Genomic DNA, 13,230 nt, shown 5'->3' with positions numbered 1-13,230 from the left:
CAGCTTTTAGAGCATCGTGTGACAGGAGGGTATCTAGTATCCCATTATCTGTAGGAATCACCTGCTATGTGTACAGTTCAGTAGTAGTGCTAGGTACACTTTGGTACCTTGACGGATTACACATGAAATCTGTTGCCCAATGTCAGTGTGTTAACGGGGAGTTTGGCAAAGAGAAATGCATGTAAGATACAATAATTGGGAAGGATTTTCATAGAATGCTCTTGTTTGGAGGTGGGAGGATTAGATGACCATTCAGAACAGAAGGGGAACTAGTGTCTATCTTAGTGAGTGTGTCCAGAGATTTGGGGAGGTAGAAATACCTAGGTATCAATTTCAAATGAGCTGTATCTGTTTTGGGGAGTAGATATGATCAGAGTGGGCCACTGTGAGCAAAGGCTGACAGTTTTATAAATGTGCAGAGAGCTGGTAGGAACCCAAAACGAGGCTGGAAAACAAATCTGGAATCTTACTCTGTGATAAAGACCCATTAAAACAGGAGATTTTTGGCAAGAGAACGACAGTAGTCAGATTGCTATTTCAGATACCTAGTGATTGGCAGCAGGATGCATTGAATGGCCTTAACTGCAGGAAGCAAGAGCAGTTGAGATGTGGGATAGTGGGATGGAGAGGAAAGGCAGAAATCTAGGCGTGGGTTGACTATGATACAGTCACAACTGGGTGGTCAGCTTAATATAGGGGACTTATGTGGAAGAAAGAAGGCAAGGGTGACAGGTTTGAAACAACCAAATGACATTTATTTTGGTGCTGCTGAGAAGAGGAGGAGAAAGGGCAGATGGAAGGGTTGGGGCCCTGTGCCATCCAGAAAGTGGGTTCAGCACAGGAAATCCTGATGCTCGGGGAAAAGATCTTGGCTAGAGAATTGTCAGTAAAGTAAGCAGCAATTGATAAACGAAAATATGAGACACAAAACGTTTGCCAGTGTCAAATGTATATAGGTTAGGGGGCTGCGATGCCCTCTGTACATCCACAGAGAGTGATTTCGGTGTCCCCTGCAGGGCTTGGTGACTTTGAGTCTTGTACTGGAATACATGGAAACCGTTGAAGCTCCATAGAACACTGCAGTTGCATTGATGAGTTACAGAAACGCACATCCCAAAGAAATGGACATGTAACATATACTAAAGATGGCATTATTTATTAATATTGATTTAAATTTTTTGAGTTGGAGTTTTACTCTGTTGCCCAGGCTGGAGTGCAGTGGCACGATTTCGGCTCACCACAACCTCTGTCTCCCGGGTTCAAGCAATTCTCTCATCTCGATTTCCCGAGTAGCTGGGATTACAGGCGTGCACCACTATGCCCAGCTATTTTGTTTTCTATTTTTAGTAGAGATGGGGTTTCACCATGTTAGCCAGGCTGATCTCGAACTCCCGACCTCAGATGATCCGCCCACCTCAGCCTTCCAAAGTGCAGGGATTACAGGCATGAGCCACCGTGCCCAGCCCTAAAGATGGCTTTATTCATGCTTGGTCAGTGGCCAACATGAGGAAATACAGAAACGCTAAGTGGACTAACCCCGTTCTCTTATTCCTCAAACTTAAAAGTTACCTAAATAGGCCCTTCATTATAGCCATCATTCACATCCTCCTTTGAGATCTAGAAATAATTTTTATTACATTATCGTACTTTAGAAAGAAGAATAAAAAACAACAGCCTTCAAATACTGTTTATACATAAACTATATTTTTGATGTTTTTGAATAATAATGTGCACCTGGCACACACAAATCAAGATACAAAGTGATGCAGAATGATAGTAAATTTCTCGGTATCATCTAACAGCCATCCAACTTCACTATCCAGGGGCAACCACTGTTACTAATTTCTATCGTATCCTTCCAGAAGTTTCTGTAGTCATAGATATATTTGTATATATTCTTAATACATCCACATTTCTCAACTTTTTTTCATGATCACTTCCTCCACAGAAGGCCTTTTAGACATTTTTTTTCTAATTGACCCCCCTTCGCTGAGATGTTGACAACCTGGTAACTGGATGATTGTAAGTCTGTCTGTGAAATCGGTGCTGCGTACATAAAAAGTACGAGTTTCATCCTCTCCCTCCCCTAAGTAATTTTCTCCCCCTTGGGAGAGAGATTGCTCTGTTGAAAATGCAAGATGTGGAGCAATGCCATGGTAAGTAGTTGGGAGTTTTTTTCCCTGAATAAAAGGAATTCAGCAGAGAGACTTTGCCCAGGTCATGATACGATGTAGCCTCGCCACCGCCGAGACGGAGCCTCGCTCTTGTCACCAGGCTGGAGTGCAGTGGCGCAGTCTCGGCTCAGCTCAACCTCCGCCTCCCAGGTTCAAGTGATTCTCCTGCCTCAGCCTCCCGAGTAGCTGGGATTACAGGCATGCGCCACCACAACCAGCTAATTTTGTGTTTTTAGTAGAGATGGGGTTTCTCCATGTTGGTCAGGCTGGTCTCAAACTCCTGATCTCAGGTGATCCGCCCACCTCGGCCTCCCAAAGTGCTGGGATTACAGGCGTGAGCCACCGCGCCCGGCCAGCTTGTTTTTTTAGAAAGGAATTAGGTTAGCTACTTAATGGATAATTGACAGGAGGAGAGCGAGAATCAAAGCACTTAGATCAGTTAGGAGAGTTGAAAGAGGTGATGGTGGCTTTGTCTGCAAAGATCCGTATTGGCAGATACATATGTAAGGGGAGAGAGAATAAAATGCATATAGCGGTAATGGCCAAAAATAAAGCATGTCTGTGTATATTAATGACAAAAACTGCTGGATACAGTGCCTCCGCAGACATGTAAAGGGTGATTGTCTATGGAACCCACAGCTGTAGGAAAGGAAACTGGGAAATGAGAAACTCAAGTCTGAGTTTTAACCTTGAGGTCATTGTAAGTTTTTTTGTTAGGGATTTGGGTGTATAAAGAGATGACCACAGAAGGAAACTAAAATGGTCAAAATTCCCTATTTATCTCACCCTCTTATTCCAGTCTCCTTTTGAGAATCTGCTTATTGCCTGCTTGCTCTGCTCTTGCTGCTACACTAGTGGCGATTGTGCATTAGCACGTTAAATTATCTGGAGTTAAATTCCAGTGCTCGTTCTGTTAGATTGAATTATTGTTATCTAATACTCAATCTTCAGGCCTTCTGAGATGTTAAGGGAGACCTCCTTAAGGTGTGAATACCCTCCTAGAGGTGCTTCCTGTGCTTTTGTTGAATTAGTGAACAGGCCATTTGTCTAAGATAAATAAGTTATTAGCAGAATCAAAATAGGATTTCTTTATACCACATAGTTTTTCCTGAAATAATCACTGCAAAATGGTTGGGAGTGCTTTTAATGAGCCCTGATTATGACTGAAAATTGGAAATGGTCTGTGTTCTAACAAAGGGACTGCAGGGAACTCTGAGGTTCACATGGTGCTTGCGGATGTGCTGTTAATGCCTTACCAAGGGCCAGGGGCTGTGCTGGGCTGTGATGCGGCGCAGTGCCATGCAGCTTTGCTGAGGGGAAGCGGCTGCATTTACAATGATGGGGAGGCAGGAAAAGTTTGCCATGGTAGATTTACAACTACGTGTTATGGCTTTTCTTATACTTTGTTTTTCTGTTACCTATTAATCTGGTCTATATAGTCTAAATTTCTCAAACTTTATGGCAGCCAATAAATGAAATTTTGTACATTTACAAAATGTGAAAGATACTTTTTAAACTTGCCTTCTGTTTTTTAGACTTTAGTCGCTTTTTAGAAGATGTATTGTCATTCTATGTTAAAGCAAACCATTAAAACATGTAATGATCCTAATGTATTTTCATGTAAATACAGTTATTGGATACACTTCTAATTCAGAAGTAGTGTTCCCCAGTGAGGAGTTCATGCCAGATGGGACAGCAGAAGAAAGGATCCTGACTGAGGCTGGTCATCAGACCTTGTCATGGATTTGGGTTAGCACCTGTTTCCCCTGCATTTAAACAGATGATTAGTACATAACACTGCACTGATATTTGAGTAATTACCCCGAACACAACATTTTGGTATTATTTAATGCACACGAATATGTAATGGATTCTGCAAGAAATATTTTTCCTAATTTGATTTACATGTTATCTTCAAAGTAAGTAACAGTAAGGTGCTATTTTTAAATGGTTTTACGTATGTGGTGTAAAATAAACTATTGAATATTATTTGACAATTTGTTTCCAGCGGCTTTTCATGATATATGAACATGATTGATACATTAAATAAGTAACATTGGGATTCTTGGCTGTGGCAGTAATTTACTTGAAATATTGAACTTTTAAAGAAAATAGTGGAGACTGTTCAGGTAAGTTCATAATAATTTCTTGAACTAAAAAATGCCATTTATTGTTACTATAGTCCAGCATGGTTTTAAAAACTTACCTTGATTATGCAGTGATCAATGGTAGATTTTCTCTTGACTGTTTTTGTTTTGTTTTTTCTATTATGCTTGAGAAATTCATGTGATCACAAGAAGATAATTCTGGATTTTGTTTTTGAGATGCCTTTGTAGGGATTTGGGGACAAAATTAAGGTTGAAATTTTTCAGTGACATGTTTTACTTCCTAACTAGCACTTGCCTCACTACAGTTGCCTTGCAGATAAAGCAGACGGATATTTTAAGATCCATTTCAATCTTTTCTCTAGAATTTGGTATTTTGCAAGTCTGGACACTTGAAATGGAGTTAATTTTTCCTTTGAGGTCATTAATTATGTTTGATAAAATCATCAAATTGTACTTTATTCAAGTATGAGTCTTTGCTGAACTTCACATTTCTTTGATAACTTACAGGAAACATTACCATATAATCTTAAGAGGAAAAGATGGCATATATACATATATATATTTTTTTTTCCTGAAAAAGTTAACATTCTAACTGGAATGTTTAATTTTTCTTTAATATTTTCTAAACGTCAGTGTTATTTTTAATATTTATAAATGACTCCTGTGTTTGAACGTGGCCTTCTTTTAGGTATTTATTTCTCAACGTTGAGTTGCTACATGAACTTACAAAGAATTTTCTCTTTAAGAAAATGTAAAATTTTGCTCTTTAAAATTTAGGGTTAGCCTGTCATTTATTCATACTTTTTGGATTTTGTTCAGTGTGACTCAGTTTTCAGAAACTTGAGGTCTTACGAGCTCCTTTGTAGTCAATCCGTCCTATGTCAGAGGATGTCACTGTCGTGTATGGATCACCAATGATAAATCCGTTCTAGAATTTCATAGAAATGGAGTGGTAGGGCCGGGTGCGGTGGCTCAAGCCTGTAATCCCAGCACTTTGGGAGGCCGAGACGGGCAGATCATGAGATCAGGAGATCGAGACCATCCTGGCTAACACGGTGAAACCCCGTCTCTAATAAAAAAAAAAATACAAAAAACTAGCCGGGCGAGGTGGCGGGCGCCTGTAGTCCCAGCTACTCGGGAGGCTGAGACAGGAGAATGGCATAAACCTGGGAGGCGGAGCTTGCAGTGAGCTGAGATCCGGCCACTGCACTCCAGCCTGGGCAACAGAGCAAGACTCTGTCTCAAAAAAAAAAAAGAAAAGAAATGGAGTGGTAGAGTATGGACTCTTTTTTTCTCTCCAGCTTCTTCCATTTCACATAATGTTTTGGAAATTCATCTGTGTTGCTGCATCTGTCAGTACTTGGTTCTCATTCTCTCAATGACGTGTCATTCAATGAATATGTCACATTTTGTTTTTCTACTTTTCTGTTGATATGCTCTTGGGGCAGTTTTCATTTTGGGGCTATTGTGAATAAAGCTGCTGTGAACACCCTGGTACAGGTCATCGTGCATTCATTTCTTGTGGGGAAAATTCCTAGGTTCAGTATTGCTGAGTAGAGAGGAGCTTATGTTTCTTAGTATAGGGCAGTTTCTTTCTTTCTTTCTTTCTGTTTTGAGACAGGATCTCACTCTGTCACCCAGGCTGTAGTACAGTAGTAAGATCATAGCTCACTGCAGCCCTGAGCTTCTGGTTATAAACCATCCTCCAGCCTCAGCCTCCCGAGTAGCTGGGCATACAGGCGTGTGCCACTGCATCTGGCTAATTTTTTTTTTTTCAGTGAGAGACAGGGTCTCTTGCTATGTTACCCAGGTTGGTCTTGAACTCTTGGGCTCAAGTGATTCTCCCACCTCGGCCTCCCAGAGTGCTGGGATTACACTTGTGAGCCACGCTGTCAGTCTAGGGCAGGTTCTATTAATATGTTTCTTAGAAACTGCCAAGTAATTTTCTAAAGGGCCTGTCCTGTTTTCTTTTCCCGTGAGCAATGTGTAAGATTTCTGTTCCTCTGCGTCCTTGACAACACTCCATACTGTCAGTCATGTTAATTTTAGCCATTTTGGTGAATATGTCTCATTGTGGTTTTAATTTGCTTTTCCTCATAACTTGTTTTAGTGAACCTGACATTGTGAACATTTTCCAATAACTTCTGATGTTGAGTACCCTTTGTATACTGTTCTTTTTTTTTTTGGCCATTCAGCCACCTGCTTTGTAAAGTATTCCCGCTTTTCTTTGATCACCGTACACCCATATTGCTATTTAACTGGCTTTTGTGGTTTCATTGCCATTTGATGTTAAAACTCATTGACCTATATATAATCTGTGAATGTAAAAATGAGTTTAAGCATAGATAGCTTTATTAGAATTCTGAGAAGCCAGATGATACTGGGAATCCAGAATTGAATGTTCATATTACAGATTTTTGCTTCTTACAAAATATCAGCTGAAAGATGGAACTTTTGTATTAAAACATCATCCAGTTAGTTGTCCAACTAGCTGAAATTATATTTTAATATGTTAAATAATTTGTTCATCTATTGAAGTTCTATTACATCAGAAAGTAGTATGACCTTGTGGGTCTGTTCATCAGAAAGTAGTATGACCTTGTGGGTCTGTTCATCAGAAAGCAGTATGACCTTGTGGGTCTGTTCATCAGAAAGTAGGATGACCTTGTGGGTCTGTTCATCAGAAAGCAGTATGACCTTGTGGGTCTATTCATCAGAAAGTAGTATGACCTTGTGGGTCTGTTCATCAGAAAGTAGGATGACCTTGTGGGTCTGTTCATCAGAAAGCAGGATGACCTTGTGGGTCTGTTCATCAGAAAGTAGGATGACCTTGTGGGTCTGTTCATCAGAAAGTAGGATGACCTTGTGGGTCTGTTCATCAGAAAGTAGGATGACCTTGTGGGTCTGGTGTCAGGTTCTTTCATGTTTGTTGCTTTCATAGGCGTTTTCTCAAGTTTTCTTGGAAAATGTTGGCTTTTGAATTTTTTGCCTTATTCTTTTGCTATATCATTCACTGAGTCTTCTCTGTTTCTTTATACTCTGTTGCAAATACATTCTTTGTTGCTTAAAGAGAATCTTCCAGTTAACACTAGAATAGAACAGCTTTGGTGAAAGGTAACACTGTATATTTCGACAGCTATGAATTGCTTGTAACAGCATTTAGTTTATTTATTGCTTTAGCAGCCAGTGTTGTGATCTGTACCTTTGTCATAAAGGCAAAGGATCATATTCAGTTGTAAACACTCCTCTGTATAAGATTTCTCTGGTGGTTATGTTAGATAACATGGAAATCCCTACCCCTCCAAAATCTGCAGACTTCAGAGCATACCTTTCTCCAAAGGGAAACCCTGCTGTTGAACAGTGAACATGCTGGTTAAAAGAATGCTGGTCCCTCTGGCTCAGCACAACAGGTGTCTGCCTCACAGGAAATCCTTGCCTTTTAGGCATCTTTCAACATGCCATTGTTAAAATCCTGTTTCTTCAAGTTTTACAATTCATGTATGTTGTAATTTGAACAGCTCAGCCTTGATGCTCATTAGGTCATCTATTATCTGTATTTTATACATTCATTCCTTAGGACTTCTATTATATATAATTTATATATTACGTAATATATAACATGTAATACATGAATAATCGTAGACCTTGTGTCTTCAGGGAAAAGAGTATCTTCTTTTACTCAAAGACTGGGAGAATGTTACATCCATTATTACATAGTTTACCATTCTCAAAAGAATAGGGCTTCTGTATTTAAAAATATCTTTACATTTTATTTTATTCTTTGTTAGAGATAGATTCTCACTCTGTCACCCAGGCTGGAGTGAGTGGCATGATCATAGCTCACTGCAGCCTTGAGCTCCTGAGCTCAAGTGATTCTCCCATCTCAGTCTCCCAAGTAGCCAGGACGATCTGTGTGTGCCACCACACTCAGCTAATTTTTACATTTTTTGTAGAGTCATCTCGCTGTGTTGCCACACTAGTCTCAAACTCCTGGCCTCAAGCAGTCCTCCTGTGTCAACTTCCCAAAGTGCTGGGATTACAGGCGTGAGCCACTGTGCACAGTCTTGTATTTGAATGTTTTATTCTTTAAGTCATAGAAAAGTATGTGTGGTATTGACTGTTTACATTTCCGACTATATGAAAAATGTCTATTCAATCTTACGGGGTGGTTAGAGGGGCCTTTTTTCACTCGCTCTTGTTCAGATGTTTTGGCATGAGGATAAAATCCGCCGTTAATGTGTGTGCAGTTCTTAGTGACCCAGTTTTATTCTGAAATTAAAGACAGACCTGTGTTCAAGGTGGTGTCATATAGTTGTTACAGTTATACTTTTAGGATTTCACTTAAAGGAGACCTTTTCTTTTAATTTGATTATTGGTTTTTGTTTGTTTGTTTGTTTTCATATTTGGCAGTATCACTTTGATGGAGATGCTGTTCTTCAGAATGAGGAAATATTAAGTGCTGCCTTTGTCTTAGCTTTCTAGGACTTCACATATTTTGAAATCCATGAGTATCATTGATTAGATGTACTTGTGTAGTAGCTTATTCTGATGGTTTTATTAGGCTTGATTACAATGCAATGTACCATCAGCCTTGTCACTTTTTTTGTAAGACAAACCGAATTCTAGTAACTTTTCAAATTTTGAATACAAGTAATAAGAAAAAATTACCCTTTTAAAAATTAAATATCGGGCCGGGCGTGGTGACTCACACCTATAATCCCAGCACTTTGGGAGGCAAAGGCTGGTGGATCACCTAAGGTCAGGAGTTCGAGACCAGCCTAGCCAACATGGTGAAACCCCATCTCTATTAAAAATACAAAAATTAGCCGGGCGTGGTAGCATGTACCTATAGTCCCAGCTATGTGGGCGGCTGAGGCAGGAGGATCATTTGAACCCGGGAGGTGAGAGTTGCAGTGAGCTGAGAACACCCCACTGTACTCCAGCCGGGGTGACAGAATGAGACTCCATTTCAATAAATAAATCAATAAAAATTTAAAAATTGGCCGGGCGTGGTGGCTCACGCCTGTAATCCCAGCCCTTTGGGAGGCCGAGGCGGGCGGATCACAAGGTCAGGAGATCGAGACCATCCTGGCTAACACGGTGAAACCCCGTCTCTACTAAAAATACAAAAAAATTAGCCGGCGTTGTGGTGGGTGCCTGTAGTCCCAGCTACTGGGGAGGCTGAGACAGGAGAATGGTGTGAACCCAGGAGGCGGAGTTTGCAGTGAGCAGAGATCGCGCCACTGCACTCCAGCCTGTGCAATAGAGTGAGACACTGTCTCAAAAAAAAAAAGAAAAAGGAAAATTAAAAAATTGAAATTAAATATTGACAACTAAAACTTGGCTAAATTCTGGAAATTGCTTTTCTAGGTTTTAGTAATGGTTTATAAATTGAGTATTCACATATTTGAGAAGCTGAGAATGCTTAAAGTTTTTAGTAATCCTGATGTTATTGAGAAGGATTAAGTGATACTGTTGTCCAGTTTGGTTGATGGTTCTGTTTATTTTTCTTGTCAGCCTTTACTGTACCAAAGGCATAAATAGTTGTTCCTCCATTTCCTGGGAGGTTGCTTCTGCCCCCCTGAATATCAAAATCTGCAGATCCTGAAGTTTCTGATATAAAATACTGTAGTATTTCATATATCCCATGCACATCCTCCTGTATGCTTTAAATTACATGTTACTTATAATACCCCATACAGTGTCAATGCTATGCAGTTATATTGTTTATGGAATAAAGACAAGGAACAAAGTCTATATGTGTTCAGTATAGACACAACCACTGGAGGCCTAACTACATTTTCTTTTCTTTCTTTCTTTCTTTTTTTTCGAGAAAGGGTCTTGCTCTGTAGCCCACACTGGAGTGCAGTGGTGTGATCTCAGCTCACTTCAACCTCCACATCGTGGGCTCAAACGATCCTCCTGCTTCAGCCTGCCAGTTATGTCGGACAACAGGCATGTACCACCACGTGTGGCCAATTTTTGTATTTTTTTGTAGAGATGGGACTTTGCCATGTTGTCCAGGCTGTTCTCAAACTCCTGGACTCAAGTGATCTGCCCACCTCAGCCTCCCAAAGTGCTGGGATTACAGGCGTGAGCCACTGTGCCTGGCTTCTAACTGCATTTTCAATTCACGGTTGGGTATAAGAATACAGAGTCTATAAATTCAGAACTTGCATACAGGAGTAGATAGAATGCCAAGTGCTGGTGGAAATATATAAAAAATAATTTTTTGTTCATTTATGCCATACCTTGTTTTAAAAAATTCTTACAGGCCAGGCATGTTGGCTCACACCTGTATTACTAGCACTTTGGGAAGCCAAGGCTGGAGGATTGCCTGCGCTTAGGAGTTCCATATGAGCCTGGACAACATGGCAAAATCACATCTCTACAAAAAAATACAACTACTAGCTGGGTGTGGTGGTGTGCACCTGTAGTCTCAGCTACCTGGGAGGCTGAGGCAGGAGGATTGCTTGAGCCTGGGAAGATGAGGCTACAGTGAGCCATGTTCATGCCACTGGTACTCTAGCCTGGGTGACAAAGCAAGACCCTCTCTCAAAACAAAAAAACTCCAAAAATTTGATTACAGGGACCCCATGGGTCCTCTTGGGTTCCTGGGGTGCACTGGGGTGTCTGTGGGTCCCCTTTACTTGCAGGCACAATCTTAACAGTTTCTGCATATGCATTTCACATACACTTTTCGGGGGGACAGTTTCCGGCTTCATCCAAATCTCAGGCAAATTGAGACCCAAATGGGTTTTAACAACACTGATCTAGGGTAATGATTTCCAATATTTTTGGATCATGGACCCCCAACAGTTGAAAATTGAGCACACAGCGGTATGTTTATGTGTCCCAAAATGCAATTGTGTGTGACTGTATGAATATTTCAGGCATATTATAAAACATATATAAGGATAACAGTACACATAAACCTGTCCTCTAATGAAATATTTTGGGTACACGCTCTTTGAAGAACGTTGATCAAGGTCTTACTAGGGTAAGGGTCTTTTTCTGATTGAGCACGACACACACATTTGTATTCCCTGCCTTGGTACAAGTGGCATAAGGTTTTGAAGACACAGTGGGAGTGAGGGTCCTCTGGGGGATTTTGCATGACAAGATTTCAAGCTGTGTTGTGCTGAAGTACCATCAGTCTGTACAGGAGGCCTGTGGAAATAAGGAAGGACTTAGCAAGATAAATTCTTAATAAATTATTAGCAGATGTGAAAATTATTTGGTATTTGGGACTTAATACTGTTTACTGTAGAAGATAAAATGAAGCTGAATTTTAAGTCAGTTGATGTTCTTTGAGGAAATAGAGAGTATTTTGAATTTAAAAAAATTCTTACTGAATGGAAATAATCAGAGCACGCAGCACTAAATGGCATCGATATCTCAATTACTGTTATGAACTTTATGAAATGGGTTAACTCTGATTTTTCTCATTGTTTACTGAAATCAGTTTTTAAAAAGGCTAAATATGATTTCATTGTATTTCTAGGGTGATAAAAGAAAACGTGGCTGAAGTTACATGAAGTGCAGCTAGCAGTGTAATTCAGAAGAGTTAAGACCAGAAGTACCGGAATCATACCTCCTTTCAGGTCAGTCCGTATCTGCTCACTATTTCCTAACAGTTCCTTGAGTATTCATTTCTTCCTGTTTTTTCTAGTCAATTCTTCCTGATTCTGTGGACTGTAATGAACATAAGTAATGGTCCCCGTGTTTTGAGTCAGTAGAATATTTATGGACAGTTAATAGCTGAAGCTGCATCCTCTATAGTGTGGCCTGTTTTGCTAGGAAACCCTGGCATCACAGCTGCTTCCTCAGCAAGTCGAGAGGGGACGCTGGCTGTGCCTTGCCTCCTCTCTCCTTCCTGGTGGAATGCGCATATTGATTTGTCTTCAGGTGAAACTGGACTAAGAGGGAAATGACATATCACAGAGGTCTTGGAGTGAGGAGAGAGAAAAAAAAGGTCTTTGTAAAAAATGTCCTATTGATTTTTAATGACCTCCAAATCTAGAATTTTAAACTTGTGTTCCTTTGGAAAGTATGTAATCTTAAAAATGGCATCAGAAAATCAGATCCATTCCTCCTCCTCTGCTTTCTACTTTTTCGGAGAGGGGTCACAATTTTTCTGTTCTTTTGTTACGTCACACATAAAATATTATTGAAACATTAATGCAGTCTTTGTAACAAAATTCCCATGGGTACATTGTCATCCTAATAGATCCAGAAAGTATTAAGTCTATTTCTTTTCTAGCTTTTGTCTGGTGATACCAAACATTATTCTGTCTTATTCTTGCTGCTGCTACAAGTGGTTCTGGGGACAGGAGTGACTGTGGCCCGAGAGCTTCTTGGAAATGAAGGATCTCCCACACAGGACACAGAGTCCTGCAAGTCGAAAAGTCCATTTTAACTGGGAAGATTAGGTCATGTGTACTAATGAAGACATTTCTTTCCTAGGATTTGTGCGCACTTGGTTTGAGATGATGTATTCCATAGTTTTGAGAAATTTTACCTTTTCAGAGTATCTGACACCTCATGCAGCACAAAAATGTGACAGCTGTTTTGCATACTATACCCAGCTCTAGAAAGTTAATCTCAGGCTTTGGTTCTCAAGCCTGGGCCCTGGACCAGCAGCATCGTCATCTGGGAGCCTCAGAATGCACAATCTCAAGCCACACCCTCAGCCTATGCAACAGAAATTTTGAGGATGGAAACTAGAGATAATTTTATAGTCTATGGAGATTTTATTGAAATTAAACTTTCAAATTGCTGTATATATAGGTCTCTGAAAATCCAAAGAACCAATCTCATATATGGGTAAGGAAATATATGGGAAAGGAAAAATGTGTACATAAGCTATCTGTGGCATAGATCAAGCCTGTGGCATTCTGTGGCCTTGAGAGAGAAGGGGAGAGAGATTTTAAGCTTATCAAGTAGAT

General features: G+C 40.2%; 1 protein-coding gene and 1 long non-coding RNA gene across 4 annotated transcripts in view; one reads left to right on the top strand and one right to left on the bottom strand.

Moving 5' to 3' along the window:
* The window catches only part of PSPC1 (paraspeckle component 1), a 112,719-nt gene that overhangs the window by 95,079 nt on the left and 4,410 nt on the right, over nt 1–13,230 (top strand). For all 3 annotated transcript variants that reach the window (XR_004433848.1, XR_004433847.1, XR_004433846.1), the window contains exon 7: nt 11,787–11,886. The gene's annotated coding sequence lies outside the window, so the exon portion shown is untranslated. The remainder of the gene's footprint in view (nt 1–11,786; nt 11,887–13,230) is intronic.
* On the bottom strand, nt 6,433–8,138 carry LOC117075145. Its single transcript, XR_004433862.1, has 2 exons — nt 7,178–8,138; nt 6,433–6,847 (listed from the first exon to the last, which is right to left on the bottom strand). It is a non-coding gene; the product is annotated as an uncharacterized LOC117075145 (long non-coding RNA).

Source organism: Trachypithecus francoisi, unplaced genomic scaffold (assembly GCF_009764315.1).
Source record: "Trachypithecus francoisi isolate TF-2019V2 unplaced genomic scaffold, Tfra_2.0 Contig01676, whole genome shotgun sequence".
Lineage (NCBI taxonomy): Eukaryota > Metazoa > Chordata > Mammalia > Primates > Cercopithecidae > Trachypithecus > Trachypithecus francoisi.
The sequence above is the reverse complement of the archived record's forward strand: the minus strand, read 5'-3'. Positions and strand labels throughout refer to the sequence as shown.